General features: G+C 49.6%; 1 non-coding gene across 1 annotated transcript; it reads right to left on the reverse strand.

Moving 5' to 3' along the window:
• Positions 1–17,506: 17,506 nt before the first annotated feature.
• TRNAK-CUU lies at positions 17,507–17,579 on the reverse strand. The gene has a single exon. It is a non-coding gene; the product is annotated as a tRNA-Lys (tRNA).
• Positions 17,580–17,890: the final 311 nt, after the last annotated feature.

The following is a 17,890-nucleotide window of genomic DNA, read 5'->3' on the forward strand; positions in this document are numbered from 1 at the left end:
CAGTCACCCAAGAGCTATGCAGACAGTTGACCTGAGGGGCCAAGATCCTGGCAAGAAGGGAAGGGTGGGAGAGGGGAGCCTGGGAGGCACACTTTTCCCAGTAAGGCATCTGGAAGACAGCCACCGCCGGAGCTGTGAGCAGAGCAGAAAGCTGCAGAGGGACGGCTGGGAAGCTGAGCAGAGCCTTCAGCAGCTTCCTGGGGCTGGGCGGGAATGAATGTTCAGGGACCACCAGGCAGGACAGGCTGTGGTCAGCATCCTGGCTTTCATTTGGAGCTGGGGATAGACCAGCACTCAACAACGCTAAACCCCCCCAGTTTTGCCCCATGGTAAGGGATATTAACATGCTTCTGGTAGTAGTAACTGATGGTAAGTGGACAAAAGAGAAGTAATGATGTAGAAAGATTTGAACCGAGTTGATCTCATTACACACAACACAATGTACACACACAGTTTACCTAATACACGCAGAGGGCATGCTCTGTTTAAGTGTACATGGAAACACTCACCAAAACTGACCATGCTCTGTTGGGTCAAAAGTTAACTCTCAACAAATTTTGAAGTGCTTGAGTTATACAGGATATGTTCTGAGATCACAGTAAATTACTGACACAGCAGTAATACATATATAACTTTGAAAAAAATCCCCCAAACATTTGGAAATTGAGTGATATACTTCTAAATAACCCACAGGCCAAATTGTAGAATATTTGGAAATTGTAGAAATTGTAGAATATTTGGAATTGTAGAATATTTGGAATCATATGCTAAGTGATATCTGACCTCACTGTGCAGGATGTAGCTAATGCTAGGTTTAGAAGGGAATTTATGGCTTTAAATGCATATATTAGGTGAGTAGGAGGTCAATTATTTGAGTGTTTATCTTGGGAAGTTGGAAAAAGAACTAAATTAAGGAAAGAATTCAGATAAGAGCAGAAACTAGTGAAATGAAGAGCTTAAGGACAGTTGAGAGGGTCAGCAGGGCCCAAAGTTGAGTCTGTACAAAGAATAATAAAACTGATAAACGCTCGGCAATATTAATCAGGAAGAAAAGAAAAAAGGCACAAATAACCAATGTCAGAACTAAAAGGTACATCACTACAATTCCCACGGGCATGAAAATTCTCAACAAGGATACCTCTCAATCTAAAGATACACGATAAAAATGCCAAATTTTAAAACATTTTCAGTAGCAACAAAAATGGTAGGACTACTTGAAGATTTTAACAGTTTTTGTCCTATTCTAAGATGGGACCCGAGATATATGTTTTAATTATATCTCCTCAACTTTGACTTGATAAAATACCCAATACAATTCTCACAGCATATAATGTCTGATAAACTTAGAATTTCGGCAGTTAGCTTGTAGGGAAAATAGGAAATCCCCGGAATTATTCAATACAGGAGCCTGAGAAGCTCAAGAGACTCTCTTACCTGGCCCTCACCTTTAAGGTGGCAATGCCTGAAGATATTTAAGAGACGGTAGAACCCCAAACTTCCACAATCATCAATTAAACTGTCAGTACAGCCTTTCAATTTTTCGCATATATTTCTGGTGATAGCCCAAATGGCATTAAATCTTTACTGTGCTATGTGACTAATTTTGAACACCTCTGCAATTGGAACACAAAAGGAAACCCAGTTGAGATTTACAACCATTTAAAGAGCATTTGTCATGGATTATGTTTCCAAATTCTCGTTAACCACCTTGTGACATTATGAATTACAACCCATTATCACACTGTTAATCTAAGTGTTTACCTTGCTGAGACAGTGAAATGTTTTAAATCAGTAACTGTCCCTTGAATATTTTAAAATCTCACCCCCTTTGAGCACAAAGGGCTGGACTAGGTCCCGTCTAGCTCTGTGCATTTCTGTGTAGCAGCCCTGAGGGAAACAACTATAGAAACTGAGATGAAACAGGTGAGCAATTTGGTGGATCCATGTCGAGGGCTCTAAAGCAAGAACCTGGCAGCAAGGTTTTAGTTCTAATACGTAATTCACTGAGCTCTGCATGTAATTGACTTGTGACCTTGGGTAAATCTCTTCCTCTTCTGGGCCTCAGTTTCCCCATCTGAGAACGGACAGTGATGGTCCAGGTGATCTCTGAGGGAGGGGCCTACCTGGGCTAAACATCAGGGCACATCCTCTGTTCGTGGAGGAAGCAGCAAGGATTTCATCACAGGGGCTGGGAGAAGGAGCACCCAAGGGTACCTTGTTGGGACTTAGTTGGGCAGATTGGGGGATGTGGAAACAAGGCCCTGCTTCCCTGTGTTTGAATGTGTTCATATACCACGCTGTGCTGGAATGCCATTGGGTAGCCCTAAACCGCCCCTTATCTACTTGCGAATGCTGAGTTCTGTAGGTGAGGAGAGGATCTGCTTGCCCCATAGTCTGAGGGGTAGCTGCATAAGTCATGGTTCTCCAAAGAGGCAGAAGGTGTGTGTGTGTGTGTGTGTGTGTGTGTGTGTGTGTGTGTGTGTAGAGAGAGAGAGAGATTTTAGGGAATTGGCTCACACAGTTATGGAGGCTGACGAGTCCAAAATCCAATCCAAGGAAGACCCAAAGTTGTAGTTCAAGTTCAAAAGTCCATCTGCTGGCAGAATTCTTCTTGCTCAGGGAGGCTGGTCTTTGTGCTATGGAGGCCTTCGACTGATTAGATGAGGCCCACCCACATTATGGAGGGAAGTAACGTTTTACTCAAAGCCCACTGATTTAACTGTTAATCTCATCCAAAAACATTCTCACAGAACCCTCTAGAATAATGTGTGACCAGATGCAGGGCACCATGGTCCACCTAATTGACACATGAAATTAACCATCACAAGTCCACCCCCTTGTCAACTTGGCACCCATACACATCTCATTAAACCACACTTCATCTCTGAATAAAGAGATGACATGTGGGGGCGCCTGGGTGGCGCAGTCGTTAAGCGTCTGCCTTCGGCTCAGGACGTGATCCCGGCGTTCTGGGATCAAGCCCCACGTCAGGCTTCTCCACTAGGAGCCTGCTTCTTCCTCTCCCACTCCCCCTGCTTGTGTTCCCTCTCTCGCTGGCTGTCTCTAATAAATAAATAAATCTTTAAAAAAAAAGAGAGATGACATGTGATACAACTACCTGTCACACAACCAAAAACATATTAAACCTTTCCCCAGGGAGGGTGCACACTCCTCAGGTGATGTTTGCTCTTGTCCTGTACCTCGTATCTTATATACTGCAATGTAAAGTTAGAAATACTTACACAATGTCATATGTCAACTATACCTCAAACAGGCTGGGAAACGAAATTTAACACGTAAATATTATCCTGTTAAGTCACTATATGATCTTATGTTACATGATACACGTACACAATCATATTCATAACAAGAAAGAAATACTCATTCCCGTAACTGGTTACCTAGTCACAGCCAGTGGTTATAACCACTTTCCTCCTCTACCCATTTCATATGCCTTTGCTCTCCATAAGCACCTCAGTTGGTCGTGGTTCTTTATCTGGTGGGAAGACCTGGACCTTCATTCATGGAGGGTCTGGGCCACTGGTAGTCCTGCATGGGTTGTGTTGTTGTAGTTTTCCACTGACCTTAATTACAGGGCATGGTAATAGTGAGAGATGCCCTAAGAGTTCTCCCATCAGATGTTCTCTTCCTTACTTCTGTTGTGGAGTGGTGATTTCCCATTGGTGGTCAGAATCAGTCCCCCAGCCAGCACAGGAATTCCCTTCCTCACCTATTGATTTGAAAGTGCAAGGAGCCCAAAGTGGCCAGATGGCAATTTTAATATCCACCCCAATGGAACCTTTTTTGTGTCTTCTCAGTGAAAGCATTCCTCCCTTTGCAAATAAGACCTCTAGGCCAACAGAGCATAAGGGCATAGGGACAGGAAGCAAAAACGTTGCTAGTGAGACACTAGGGGTAACAGTGAGTGGGGCCACCCCCATTTCCATCCCTTGATTCCTGGACCCGTGAATCCTGGCTATGGGAGACCCAGCACCCTATACTGGACACTGATTCAGAGCATAGCTAGCCTTCTAGAGAACCTTGTCCAGGACCCTGCTGCACTGATGTTGGGCCCGAGTCTTCAAAAGGCCATTCCACTGTCTACCAAGCCAACTGCCTCAGGATGACAGGGAACGTGGTAAGACCAGGGAATCCCATGAACGTGGGCCATCGCCATACTGCATTTGCTCTGAAGTGAGTCCCTTGATCAGAAACAATGTGGTGTGAAATGCCGTGACGGTGGACAAGGCATCCCGTGAGCCCCTGGGCGGTAGTCTTGGCAGACGTACTGCATTCGGGTTGTGTTGTACCCAGAGGCGGGTCTGTATCCAGAGGGAGCAGCTATTCCAGTACGAGCAGAATGTACTGCCTACAAGATAATGTCCACACGCTGACCGACACACAAGGACCACCCTAGTCCCACTCCTGCTTCCTTCTCCAGCCTCACCTGGCATTGCTGTCCCCCCAGATTCCCTGCTGGAGTCCCCCTAAAGATACTTCCTCTTTCCTGACTTTGCCATCATCTTTAATAACCCTGGGCCTTCATCCGTCCACTCACCGATCCTTTTGTTCATATGTTCATTCCATCACTGAGGAGCCCCTGGCAGGCAGGACAGCATGGTCTTTGCAGAGAAGATGTGCTAAATAAGGTAACACGTTAGCGAGTGATGGCTGCTAGGATAGGAAATATACAGGGTACTGGGACAGGGGACAAAACACCTAATCCACAGCGTCCAGGGAGACTCCCTGAGAAGGAGACATTTAAACCGAAATCAGACGAGTGCACAGGGATCAGCCAGCTGGAGAAGTCAGAGGAGTGTTCTGGGGGGGGGGCGGCAGGATGTGTGAGACCCTGTGGCCAAGAGTGCTGTGACGAATTCCAGAAGCCAAAACAAGGGCAGCAAAGCTGGAGTGAGAAGTGTGCAGGAGAGGGGATGACTGAGGCTGGGGACCTGTGCATGGATCTTAGAGGTGTCTAGTAGGAGCAACAGAAGAATTTGTATCATTGGCCCTGGATGGTTGGGGGCGGCGGGCGGTGTGCAAGAACGTCTCCAGGTTTTTGGCTGAGACAACTAGGTGGAAAGCGTTGTAGCTACTGAGATGTTCCCTGTTCACTCCTGAGCCTGGGAAGTATCTGTTGACTCGATCAGTGAGTGAACGGGAAAATGAGACTAGTTGGGGAGGAAGACGAGATGATGCGTTTGGTTTTGGATGAGGTGGGCTGTAGGCCGCTGGGGGATGTCAGGCGCAGGATGGACGGGCAGGTCCGAGCTGCAGAGAGCGGCCCAGGCAGAGCCTCTGCGTGCGCTATGGCCTCTGTACGGTGGGAACGACCGTGTCTCCCCCGCCTCCAGTCCCCGCAGAGAATCAAACGAGAGGAATTGCAGGAAGACCACCACGTGCTGGAGGGAAGGGTTTAGACTTGGAAGCAGACAGGCCTGGCTCGAATCTGAGCTTGGCTCTTTACAAGCCATGTGACCTTGGGTATGTCACGGAGCCTTGGGTTTTCATGCACGGAATGGAGGTGATGCTCCCTCTCCACGGGTTACTGTGAAGCGATACGGAGCTCCCTTTGTATCTGGTATAGGGAAAGGGCTGGAAATGTCAGCCATCACTGTCATTGACCTGCAATGTCCTTAGTCCTGGCATTTCTAAGTCCTTTGAGGAGGTGTCACTTTGAGTTTCTCTTCTCTCCACCCAGCCAACGCATCCTGCATGGCATTCCCACCGCCTCCTGGGGCTTCCCACCTTGCTCCCTCCTATTCTGGTAGAAAGTGCTACTTTCTCCCTCCCATCACTAGCCCCCAAACATGGTAAAACCCATGTTGGCTTCAGGTCAGTGTCCCCTGCAGCACCAAAGGCATTCAAAGCCCAGGCTGTAAAGCCAATAAGGATGACTTTCAAACACCCACCTCGTGGCTGGGTGACCCTGGGAACTCGTTGAACCTCTCTGAACCCTGGTTTCCTTGTCTGTAAAATGAGAACACTGACAGTGTCTGCCTCTCAGGCTTGCAGGAAGGAGCAAAGAAGTCTGTGGGAAGGCCGTTTATCGGGCTATCTCGACTCACCGGGGCGGGTAGACAAGGAATCGTTTCGTTTACCGAAAACTTGGCGTTCAGCGTGTGCCATCAAACCCTGTTCTGTTGGGCAGCAGCGCCCTGATGGCATGTCCTTCAGGTTCTCTAACTTCTCAGCTATTTCTTTGGTTCGTCCTCTTTGTTGTTGTTGTGGCTTTAAACAATCTTATTTCAGTTTTTTAAGACTCCATTTTGTTCCTTGAAAAATGTCAGAATCTGAAAGCAGCTGCCTGGGTTGGAATTCCAGCTCTGCCCTCACTAGCTGAGATCCGGGGGCAAGTTACTTAACCTCTCTGTGCCCCTCGTTTTGTCATCTGTTAAATGGGGATAATGACGGTGCCCACCCCGCAGGAGTGCTGCTACAATTAAAGCACTAGGAGAGTGCCAAGCACGCCAAGCAAGCGTTACGTAAGTTGTGCTATTATTAGACCCAGTTCAGAGCTCCTCTCCTGTTCTCCCCTAGGCAAGGCTAGACCTGTGGTTTTGTCTGCTTGCAGTTCTGCTTGGTCTCTCTCATTCTCTTTCCTTCTCCTAACATCTTCCCACGAGGCCAGCGCTGGGGCCTAGAGGAAGACGTGGAAGACAGCTATCCCCCCATGTGGCCCAGCAAAGAAGACGTCACTCCTACCCGGCAGTAACACGCCCTCTGTGGCCTTGATGCTGGCAGGGGTGCCTTCAGGAGGGCTCCTTCCTGGGCGTCTCCTATCACCATTGATGGTCCCTTTAGACTTTGGGCCTGTGTCTTCCTGCCCAGCTCACAGCATCCTGGTGCATATCTGATGCTCCACTCAGTGTGGCCCCTGGCTCTCAAATGCTCCTGCCCCCAGCAGGCCAACTCTTAGACCCACAGGCACATGCAGACTCAATCTTCTGCTGCAGCTGGGACAGAAACTCCAGGCCAGGGACCAGGGGCCAGGGGATGGGGATGTGGGTCCTGCTCCCTCTCTATCCACAGCTCCCACCATTAGGCTCACCCCAGGGCTGCTCCTCCACTCCCTGGGCACTGCTGTGGCAGGCTGGTCAAGGAGCTCATTGGTCCCTGCATGAGCCAGGTGTGCATAAGAACCCCCACCCACCAGGTCTGTGTTCCTCCAGGCCTTCCCATATAGCCAGTGTTGGGGGCTTGGGCAGAGGGGGGCTGACACCCACACTTTCTGCTCAAGTGGTTTCCCCGTCAGCCCTAGGCCACGGTTCTCTGATCTAGAAGGCAGGCCCCTTGACCCTTTCCTTTCCTAGCTGCAGCCTTTGCTTTACCAATTCAGGTACATGATACCTAACAACGTCCTGTGATACATGATTATTAATTTTAAAAAGGTGGGGAGGAGTTACATTGCTTTTGAAGTGTATTTGAATAAGTGAGTGAACAAAAAACAAGTGAAAAAAACCAGTATTACAAATACAGTAAGAACGTAATAAACAAAGTGGCAATAACTAGTAGAATAACAATAAGATATGATAAATATAACAATTTTGTAAATGACCTTTAAAGAAAAGCCTTTCTTTATTGTTAAACAATTTAGAACAAGCTGGTGTATGAAGCCACTGTTTTTGTAAATGCAGCACAATCAAATGCTGGCAACTCCGTATGGGTCAGCCTAATGCTTAACTTTTACTGTGGGTCAGGTGTTGTTTCAAAAGCTTCACAAGTACTCAGGGAAGCCTCATGGATCCTATGAGAAAAGGATTCTTATTGCCGTCCAGGCTGCATCTTCCTACTGCAGAAACTCACCGAAGTCACACGGCTGGAAAGTGCCAGCGTCTGAGGTCAAACCCCTGGAGACTGGCTCCAGAGGTCAGGCCCTAAACCAAGGCATTATTCTTCAAAAGCAGCACTCCGATGAGCAGTTAGCTTCCAACCTAGTCCTTTGCCACTTTTATTCCAAATTCGGGGACAGACGATGGAACCACATCCCGGAGGGCAGAGCCTCTGGGCTCGGCAGCAAACAGAGCCCCGGGCAAAAGCAACAAGGCACAGCTCCCCCCGGGGCAAACGCGGTTAAGCAGGTACAGTATCATTTCCCTCCAAGAACACCTTTCCTGTCCATGTGCTCCTTGTCAGTTTTCCCATCAGGAAAATGGGCATGTACCCTATGCACGCATGGTAGTGGCTGCAAGAACTAATTAGCACCTGAAATGGGTGTGAAGATCGCCAGCTAGGGGTGCTATAATAGGGGCAAAGGATTCTCGCACCGATTCCAGTTTTGCATCCTGTGGCCCGATCCTCTCTGGGCAGGAGGTGGTGCCCCGTCTTGTCGAGATCTGATCTCTCAACGCAACCATGTGTTTTCTTTCATCCAAATGACTGTGCTCATCTCAGGAGCAGCCTTTAATTTTCTTCTTGGAACCGAGGACCATCCTTACTTACAGCAACAAAAGGTCCCTAGGACGGTGAGGTAAGATTTGAATTAAGATACCTTGGCATATTCCACTCCCTGGCAATTAGCGGGCAGGAGGTTTTCAGGAGCACCCACTCTGTCAAGAGCACCCTTTGTCTCAGGACTGCCTGTCTATCGCGCTGCCCGTCGCCCTGGTTCAGCAGCCCCGAGCAGCTGGCTCTCTGCGGGGTGATAAGCACGCGGACGTCGCCGCTGGGACCTCAGAGGGCGCAGCCTGATGGGGAAAGCCGTGTGGCTCTCAGACCTCGGTCTGCAGTGCTGGCATCAGATCCAGAGGGGCTGGCTCCCCAGATGGCCGTTTCTCCTGTGTCTTCCTGACCCTCACCTGCCTTTTGGCCACTGCGGTTCATTAGTATCTCTCTCGGGAGAAGAGAGAAAAGGAAAGCAGAGCCAACTTTTGCTTGTCCGTTTGGCTCCTCGTCAGCAGCTCTGGTAAATGTGTAATCTGATGGAACCACGGTCCAAGATGAGAATTTGGACTCCTTCCCTCTCTCTGCCCCTTGCCAGGCATGTGAACTCCTGTTGAGGCTTCAAGTCCCAGCCTTCCCCAAGGCCCCCAGGCAAAGTCAGAAGTTAGTCACTCCCTCCCTGGCTCCTGAGCCCGTCTCCAGCACTGGGGAGCACTCAGCACTCCGTGCGGGAGATCCGTGGGCCCCGGTGGGCCGGGGGCTCGTGGTCTTCCTTCAGCTCCAGCCCCGCGAGTCCTGGGCCCAGGGCTTGGCACATGACTGCGGTAGGAAAACGCGTGCCAAATGAACACACAAACCCAAGCAGACCTTCTTTACCATTTCCTCGGAAAATCAAGAGTTAATTCTTTGACAGTTTTCACTGGGGGTTTTTCTGGGTATCTGTGCGTGCACATGTGCTCGTTTGTTGTTTTTAAGAAAACTACGTGGCAGAATTTCTAGAATCCTTGATTCACCTCATTCATTCGACAAATGTTTATTGACTATGTGGGATGTACCGGTGCCGTTTTAGGCACAGACAAACCCCCTGCCCTTGGGACACTCACATTCTAGGGACGGTATCCTTTCTCAGGTACTGACTCTCCCCCATAATTTCTGGCTTTATGTTCACATCTCTACTCCTTTTCCCTAAAGACAATGAACCATCCAATAAGTCCACCCAGGGTGGCACTAGGTAAAGCGGAAGGCAACTCTTTTTGCCCTTTTGGGGGCCCCCGAAAATCCATGCTGGTAAGTAAAAAGCTCTTTGGGAGACCAGATGTCAGGGGGAGGCAGCCAGGGGAACAGGGGCAGGTGGCAGGACAGGGAAGGCTGGTCACCCCCGTGGCCCACTGACCGTCAAAGACTCTTGGGCCTCCCCAGGAAAGACTTGGGGGCCTTCCTTATGTCTGGGCCTGAGCAGGGCGGCAGAACAGGAGACTAACCCACGACCACTTCCGCCTGAGTCAGGACTTTAAGGGGAAGAACACTGAGTTTATCTAAAGTGCTGTGAATTCCCACAGCCTTCGGCAGACCCATATTCCAGCGTAAGCACAGAAACAAATTCTACAGCCAAGTGGATAACTGGTGATGAGCCACAGGTATGTATTATCACGACTGTTGCTTTCCCCGAGAATTCTCTCTGCAAGGGGAGGGGATCCGCCCCACAGATGTGACGGTTGGCCAACTTTTTAGCAACTGCTTTTAGTGCTTGGCACTGACATAGGGACTGGCAGAGAGGTCGCTTTGCACAGTCCAAGTGCATACCACTCGCACCTACAGGAAGGGGGACGCTACAGACCAGGCGGTCCCTCTGGGCTGGCCATTCTGAGGATCGGCTTTGAAACAACCAGAGCCATGATTATAAAGGGAGATCTTTGTGTGGACGGGAAGGCAATAGTGTTTTGATGAGCTGGAGTGATGATTGAAGTCATTTTGGCTTTCCTGGTGTCTGGGTGGAAAAAGAACAGGTGCATTCCTTTGCCAAAAATGACAGCCTATGAGTTCTGTGGACGCCCCGGGAGACAGAGTCCTTCTTGCCATCCATGAATTCCTCAGAGGCTGGGAGGTCTGCAGGGAAAAGCCCTGGGGAGGGGGGGAAGGGCAGAGCTCTCCAAGGCCTGGTTTCTAAGCAATCGGTGGGAACAGTGGTTGAGAAATACTTCTCCATCTGTCCAGCCATATTCGCCCACGAGAACTATCTGCTTCAGAGCAGTATCAGCTGCTCTTGGCCAACTGAGGGATCGTGGGCACACAGAGGCTTTCCTGACAAGGCCTCCTGGCTTCATCTACCCTGTCTCTGTCTTTGCCTTGTGTCTGTCTCTTCCAAGTGACATCACATGCGGCTGGCTGTTTCTCCTCCTAGAAATGGGTGCGTACACACGTGCAGACGTGTGCCCGTGAGCAAGTACGCATGCACATCTCCCTGTCTTTCATCAGAGCAGGCAGGACTCTTGCAAAGGGTTTCTCAGTGAGTTTAGGACATTTGGAGAAAATCCACTCTCGGGGCATTCTATAAATGGGAGAAGGGCAGATGGGAGGCCTGAAGGGGTGGATTGGTGGGGGGGGGCGCTCCTGCAGGCTGCCTTGGCCCCTGGAAAGCCAGACCAGGAGAGAGAGAACCTGGTGACTAGACACGGTTCCCCAAATGGCGTGCATGCAGCTGCGTTCCAAATGACTAGAAATGACACGGAGCTCGATGTCTGCACTCGGGCACCCTGGGACCGCCCAGCCCCGTTGCCCCATCCGCGGGCGCACGGCGGGTGCAGGGAAAGGGAGTTCCCGCCTGTCTGTGCTGTTCAGGGGCAGATGTCTCAGGCAACTCGGCACGGAGCTGACACGCATCCCACGGCATGACACCTGCGGCGCGAGGTTCTCAGGAAGGGCTGAGTGTGTGCGTGCATGAGGTCACTGAGCTCTGTGGCTGCCTAACCAGCCTCAGCCTGCGTCGCGGTGACACACATCTGCTGACTGGACGGATCAGTGCCTCGCGCTGTAGGCCGACGGGTGGGCCATGCTTGAAAGCCTCCTGGCATGTGCCCCTGCCTGCATTTTTCACTCTTGACTGAAGGCATATGCCCCGCACAATCAGGACAGTGTTCGCATGTGGGTCCGAGGCCGCTTCCTACACATCTGGCTGAGGCTGGCTGAATCACTTCCCCCGGGAGGGTGGCTGCCAGCCCTGTGACATCTGGAGAATGGCAGGAAGTGTCTGGATTCATCCCAGAATGATTTTTATCTCCACATGCTTTTCCAATTTCATCAGGGCCTCCGTGCTACATTCCAAATGACATGTCCACATTTGCCACGGACCAGAATGACAGATGGAGAAAAATCATCTCTGACCCTTGAAAGCCGGTCATGTTCTAGGAGGTAAGCGCTTTGGGGCACAGAAGGTACTGTAGGAACGGGGCCCAGAGATGGCTGGAAATATATAAGTTACGTACGTTGCAGCTTCTGGAAATAAACGTCCCACTTCCCAAACTACTGGTTTATGGAAGCAATGAAAAGGGCATTTAAAATTTTAATTTTTCTTTCGTGTTAAGGCATAACTTGCATCGAGTCAAATGCACAAATCTTAAGCGTATGTCTTGGTGACTGTGTAGTTTTCACACATGCACAAACCCCGCAGTGCCACCACCCAGACCAAGGGGTTAGGACACTCCCAGCTGTCCAGAAGGCTCCTCGTCTTCCCCTCCCTGTCAACAGCCCACTGTGCACGTCCCCACTGTTCCAGTCTCTCTGTCACCACACAGCAGTGGAAGGGGCATTTTTCTTTTAGGGTCTTGCTGCTTCACAAATACACACCAGACACAAACAACAGCAGTTTTGTAAATTGCCACAGACTTGCACAGGGGGCCCGAGTCAAGGTTCAGATTAAGGGATTTTGTGACACGCATATGCCACAGCACATGGGGGTCCTCCCAGAGCCGATGTTTCACAATCGAGGAAGGGACACTTTGTCTCTGGCCATGGGGGAGAACTCTCAGCTTGCTTTCACTTCTGAAGCCCTACGGGGGGCCTCGCGGCTGAGCCCGTGCACCTGTGAAGGGACAGCCACACGCCCCCCAGGCTCTCCCCGCGCTGAGGGACACCCAGGCCTCGGGCCCAGAGCCCCGGCTCCCCTCCTTGTGGCGCCTCTCCCAGGTCTTACTCCCGTCCAGGAATGAGGACCTGGTTGGAGCCAGCTCCTCTCCAGAGAAAACGCTTAGTCAGACCCAGAGCTAGTCACTGCAGGCCCCACACTGTCCTCAGGAAATAGCAAGAGAAAGGGCCGCAGGAGAGAGGGTGAACCCCTTCTGAGTATTCCAGTGCCCGGAGCTCCATTCTGCAGCCGTGCGCGGTAGACTTTGCCCGGCCAGCTGCCCTCTCTCAGGAGTAGCCGTCACCACGAGGACCTGCCCTGTGGGACGCTGGCCTGCGCACCTTTCCTGGAGGGTTGGACTCTTTACCACTCTACTTTATGTTTCGATTTGAGGGCAACCGCTTGGAAGGATTTTCCGTCACATTTGGGGGGCGGGAGAAAGGGGCACTAGACATAAGAAGGGTAATGGAAGAGTGCAGACAAGAGCTGTTTTTGCCTGGGTACGACACTGACCGTCAGTGGGATCTGGACAGGCCACAGCGTCTCTGCCCTCTGCTCCCCATCTGCACGATTCAGGCCACTGATTAAGAAATTCTAAAGACAAAGCTGTTTTGCTCAGAGCAGGGGTGGGGGAGGCCTGCAGGGAATGTGGCTGCTAGCGGTGTGGGGTTTTGAATGAGTGCTTTCCTTAGCTTCTCTGACTGTAGAAAGAGGAGTTGAATTTCCTCACACTCCCCTGAGGGCCCTGGGTGTCTGTCCATGCTGACGACTGGAGGCCCTCAGCTGCCCTAGAGAAGAGGTTCCTTCCATGAGCGCTCGGGGCAAAGGGCACGTCCGATGGGTCACCACACCTGCACTCACAGGAGGACAAAGTGGAACTTGGTAGATAACTTTGAAAACCCCAGGTAGGAGGGAGGTAAGGTGCTTTTCCATGTGAGGAAGGTGGACTTTTCCTTCTTCGTGGCCAAGTTCATTGTGTGTGGAGGCCGACTGTGAGCACAGCGACGTCACACAGACTCATGGTGTTTGGGGAGCTGGTGTTTTGCAGAACTTGAATATATCCCGGGAGAGCACACCTGGGGGGTGTTCTTTCTTGCTGCATCGTGGGGCCCTCCCTGTCAGACCGAGCAGCCCCTGCCGGCATCCAGTCTGCACAATGGTCTCTGGTCGCGGGGCTGCCATTCGCCTTGTCCAGAAATGTTCTAAGAAGGCTCTTTTTCAGGACTTTCAAGATAGTAGGAAGAATTACTTTGTTTGATCTTTTTCTCAATTGGGCTGGTCTCATCCAGGCACCTCCTATGACTGAGAATTGAGTTCATTGTAGAAAATGTGCCATACGCAACTTCCAGAAGAATCAACCAGGTGTGTGTGTGTGTGTGTGTGTGTGTGTGTGTGTGTGTGTGTGTGTTCCTATAATGCAAATGTTCTACAACATGGAGCGTTCTGATGCCTGAGTCCACTTCTGGACACTGAGGCCCTCAGCTCTACAGGGGAGAGAAAAGTCTCTCACGCATGCTGTTTGAACCTCATCTTTTGTCCTCATCTTGGATTTACATCACCCAGGTGTCCTTTTCTGGGTCCTATGCCATGCATATTTGACACAGACTGTATGGGGAGCCTCCCCCCGTTTGTGTGGTTGTCATAGCAATAGTGATGGCTGTATCTCTGTACCCACAGGTGCTCAGAGTATACACTGAAAGCACAGTGTCATTGGCACAATTCGTATAGCACAGGATAGCCCTGTCCTGCTGGCTGGCTACTGCACAGACTGTGCACACAGCGCAGACACCCCCTGCATAGCCCTAGCAGGGCCACGTCTTTGTGCCACACACACCTTGCCCAGAAACTCTTTCCCTTCAGCAGCCCTCCTCCCTGACTGCCACCATGGCCAAGAGGGGTTTTTCGGTGAAGGGAACAATTTCCAGGCTGAGAACAACTTGAAAATGTCTGCCCCACCGTACAGACATCATCGGTTTCAGCGGGCTTCCTGTGGCAAGGCCTTTCCAGGAATTTACTGCTTAACTATTCCACAGCCACGCCATGCGGACTGCTGTAGTATTAAAATGGCTGGGGACTGTGCTGTCTGGGGCCATCCCTCGCCCACCTGTGTCCCCAGGGGTGTAGGATAGTGACTTGCACGTGTTAAGAGATGTTCCGTGGATGAATGGATGAACATGGCATCTTTGAACTTAAACCAAGTCTCTACTTCTGACACACTCATCTATGATAAAATAAGCTTGGGTTCAAAAGAAAACTGCATCTGAAGTGAGGTTTCCTTACAGGAGAAAAAAATTGCCATGCATACATTTTAACAATGGGGATGCTGGAATGAAGATGTGTTTCCCACCCCTGAGATTCCTCAAATCATTTTTAATGAGGTGGGTTATCTATAAATAATGTCAACTTCTGTGACTCTCCTCCTCCCATTTCCTCCCCCTGAGAGGTCCTTTTATCCACCCCAGCCCCAACTTTGAGTATCTAATTATGTCTATTATCCAAGACCCACATTCCAAGAAGCCCCCCTTAATATCCCCGTCTCCCTTCATTAAAGTATCTCCGTGGCTTTTACAGAGTTCTACCCGCATTCCAGCCACGTGGGTCCTCGCCCAACCCTCTTAATCTGTGTTCTGTAGAAAACTCCTGGAGAGTAGGACCAGGCTCTCCCCCAAGAGATTTTTTTTTAATTAAGGTATAATTGACATATAACATTCTCAAGAGCTTTGCGCATCATAGGCAGGCAGTGAATATGCAGGAATGAAAAGTTCCAATGGGATCCCTTTTGTGATTCAGAAGTGATTCAGATTAACTTTTTGGGAACACGGATTTCAATTATTACCACCTTCCGTTTCCTCTTTTGCATGTCCAAAAATTAAGCTATGGAAAGTAGTCCGCACATTCACTTGTCAATCTTTACACATATATATCATAAAGCTTATCTTTGCAGGTTCCTTGTTGGACGATTTATAATAGCCCAAAGCTGGAAACCATCCAGATGCCCATCACTAGCAGAATGGAAATAAATTGTAGGATTTCACACACTGGAATACTACAGGGCAATTACAATGAGCAATCTACCACGATAGGCAACCATTTGGCTATATCTCATTAACACAATGTTGAGTACAAGAAGCCAGGCACAAGTGTAATCTCATTTAGGTAAAGTACAGTAAGAGACAACACTACTGTTTGCTATTAGAGGTTGAGATAGTAACTTCCCTTGGAAGCATAAGGATTGAAGGAGAACAGGAGGGGAGGTTCTGGGGTGCTGATAGTAAACTGTTTCTTGGTTTGGGTGCTGATGTTCAAGTTTTCAGTCTGTAAAGATTTACTGCATTTTCACCTGTGACACTGGTACCTCTCTCCGGGCATATCTCTGCCACCTGCACTGTCTCTGGAGAGACCTTGGCCTGGATCCTTCTTTCCATGTCAAGGATCAAAAGGTATCAGGAATTGGGGCACCTGGGTGGCTCAGTCAGTTGAGCATCTGACTCTTGATTTCCACTCAGGTCATGATTTCAGGGTCGTGAGATCGAGCCTTGCGTCAGGATCCACACTGGGTGTGGAGCCTGCTTAAGATTCTCTCTGTCCCCCTCTGCTGCTCATGCACTCTCACTCTCTAAAAATAAACAAAAATAAATAAACGAACAAAAGTTATCAGGAATCAAGCTCCACCACGATGACAGTATACCTGGGTATTAGTTATCTCCTGCTGTGTAACAAATTACTCCAAAACCCAGTGGTTTTAAAGAGCAACCATTTATCATCTTGGAGCTTCTGTGGGTCAGGAATCAAGGAGGAACTTAGCCAAGCAGTCCTACTCAGGTTGTCTCATGAGGTTGTAGGCAAGATGTCAGCAGGAGCTGCAGTCACCTGAAGGCTTAACTGGGTCTGTAGACTTCACTCCCAATATGACTTAGTGACATGCCTGTGGGAAGGAGGCCTAAGTTCCTCACCATGTGGATCTATCCATAGGACTTCTTGAGTGTCCTCACAATATGGCGGCTGGCATCCCCCAGAGCAAGGAGAAGGAGTGCAAGGAACAGCCTCAATGATTTTTATCACTTAGTCCCCAAAGTCCCACATCATCTTTCCAGCATATTCTATTCGTCAGAAATGAGTCACGAAGTCCAGCCCACACTCCAGGGGAGGGGAATTCACGTCCACCTTGCGAAGGAGAAATATCAAAGAGTTTGTGGCTATGTTTTTTAAACCATCAAAGTCCATCTCCAAAGCACAAATTATTTACATTCTTCCCATATGTAAAAGACAGTCATCCCCTTCCAAGGCCACCAGAATTCTCACCCATGTGAGCATCAGCTCAAATCCCAGAATCACATTATCCAGTTCAGGAGCAGATGCAGCTCCTCAGGTGTTGTCCTTGAGTACATTCCCTCTCACCACGAGCTGGAGATGACAGTTATGTGCACCACCCCCCACAACACACACAGCCAACAGACAATGATGGGACAGGCACAGGACAACCGCCACAGATGCACTGTTCAAAAGGGGGTAAAGGAGGAGGCACCCCAAAGCCACTGGCCAGTAGCAATCCTGAAATGCAGCTGGGCAAATGTTGGACATTCCCTGAATCCTAGTTGGGAGTGATTCTCATGGCTCTTGGTTCCACCTCTGAGTGTGTCTGTCCTTTTCCATGAAAGGGACCTGTGTTTGTAACTGCGTGATTTTGTTTGCTTCTTGCCAATGGAATTCTGGGAGTCCAAAGACCTCTTTTCATGTTATACTCTTTCCATTTCAGACTATATGTGATTTTTTTATCTTTTTTTTTTAAAAGATTTTATTTATTTATTCGACAGAGATAGAGACAGCCAGCGAGAGAGGGAACACAAACGGGGAGTGGGAGAGGAAAGAAGCAGGCTCATAGCAGAGGAGCCTGATGTGGGGCTCGCCCATAACGCCGGGATCACGCCCTGAGCCGAAGGCAGACGCTTAACCGCTGTGCCACCCAGGCGCCCCTATCTTTTTTTTTTTTTTAAGTAGGCTCCATGCCCAACGTGGGGCTTGAACTCACGACCCTGAGATCAAGAGTCACATGCTCTACCAACTGAGCCAGCCAGGCACCCCTCCTCAAATGTGATTTTTTTAAACCAAAGTGAACCTGAGGTACAGAGCCTCTCTCCTGAGACACAGGCTCTGAAGTGAATGTCTGCTCTATTTCAAACTGTTGTGTGGCCAGCACACCCAAGAGTCTTTCAACCTGCCACTAAGATTCCCATGGAAACGTAGGGAAATATGTATTTTTTAATTCACATTGCCAAAAACTAAGACACCCCTTGTCCCAAGGAAAAAACAAAATCTCAGAGAAACCGATATTAAACAATAAGGCGGACAGAGCAAAAACTTCATGAACTCACTCTCTTTTTTTTAGCT

This window comes from Ailuropoda melanoleuca, chromosome 9, assembly GCF_002007445.2.
Source record: "Ailuropoda melanoleuca isolate Jingjing chromosome 9, ASM200744v2, whole genome shotgun sequence".
Taxonomy (NCBI): Eukaryota; Metazoa; Chordata; class Mammalia; order Carnivora; family Ursidae; genus Ailuropoda; species Ailuropoda melanoleuca.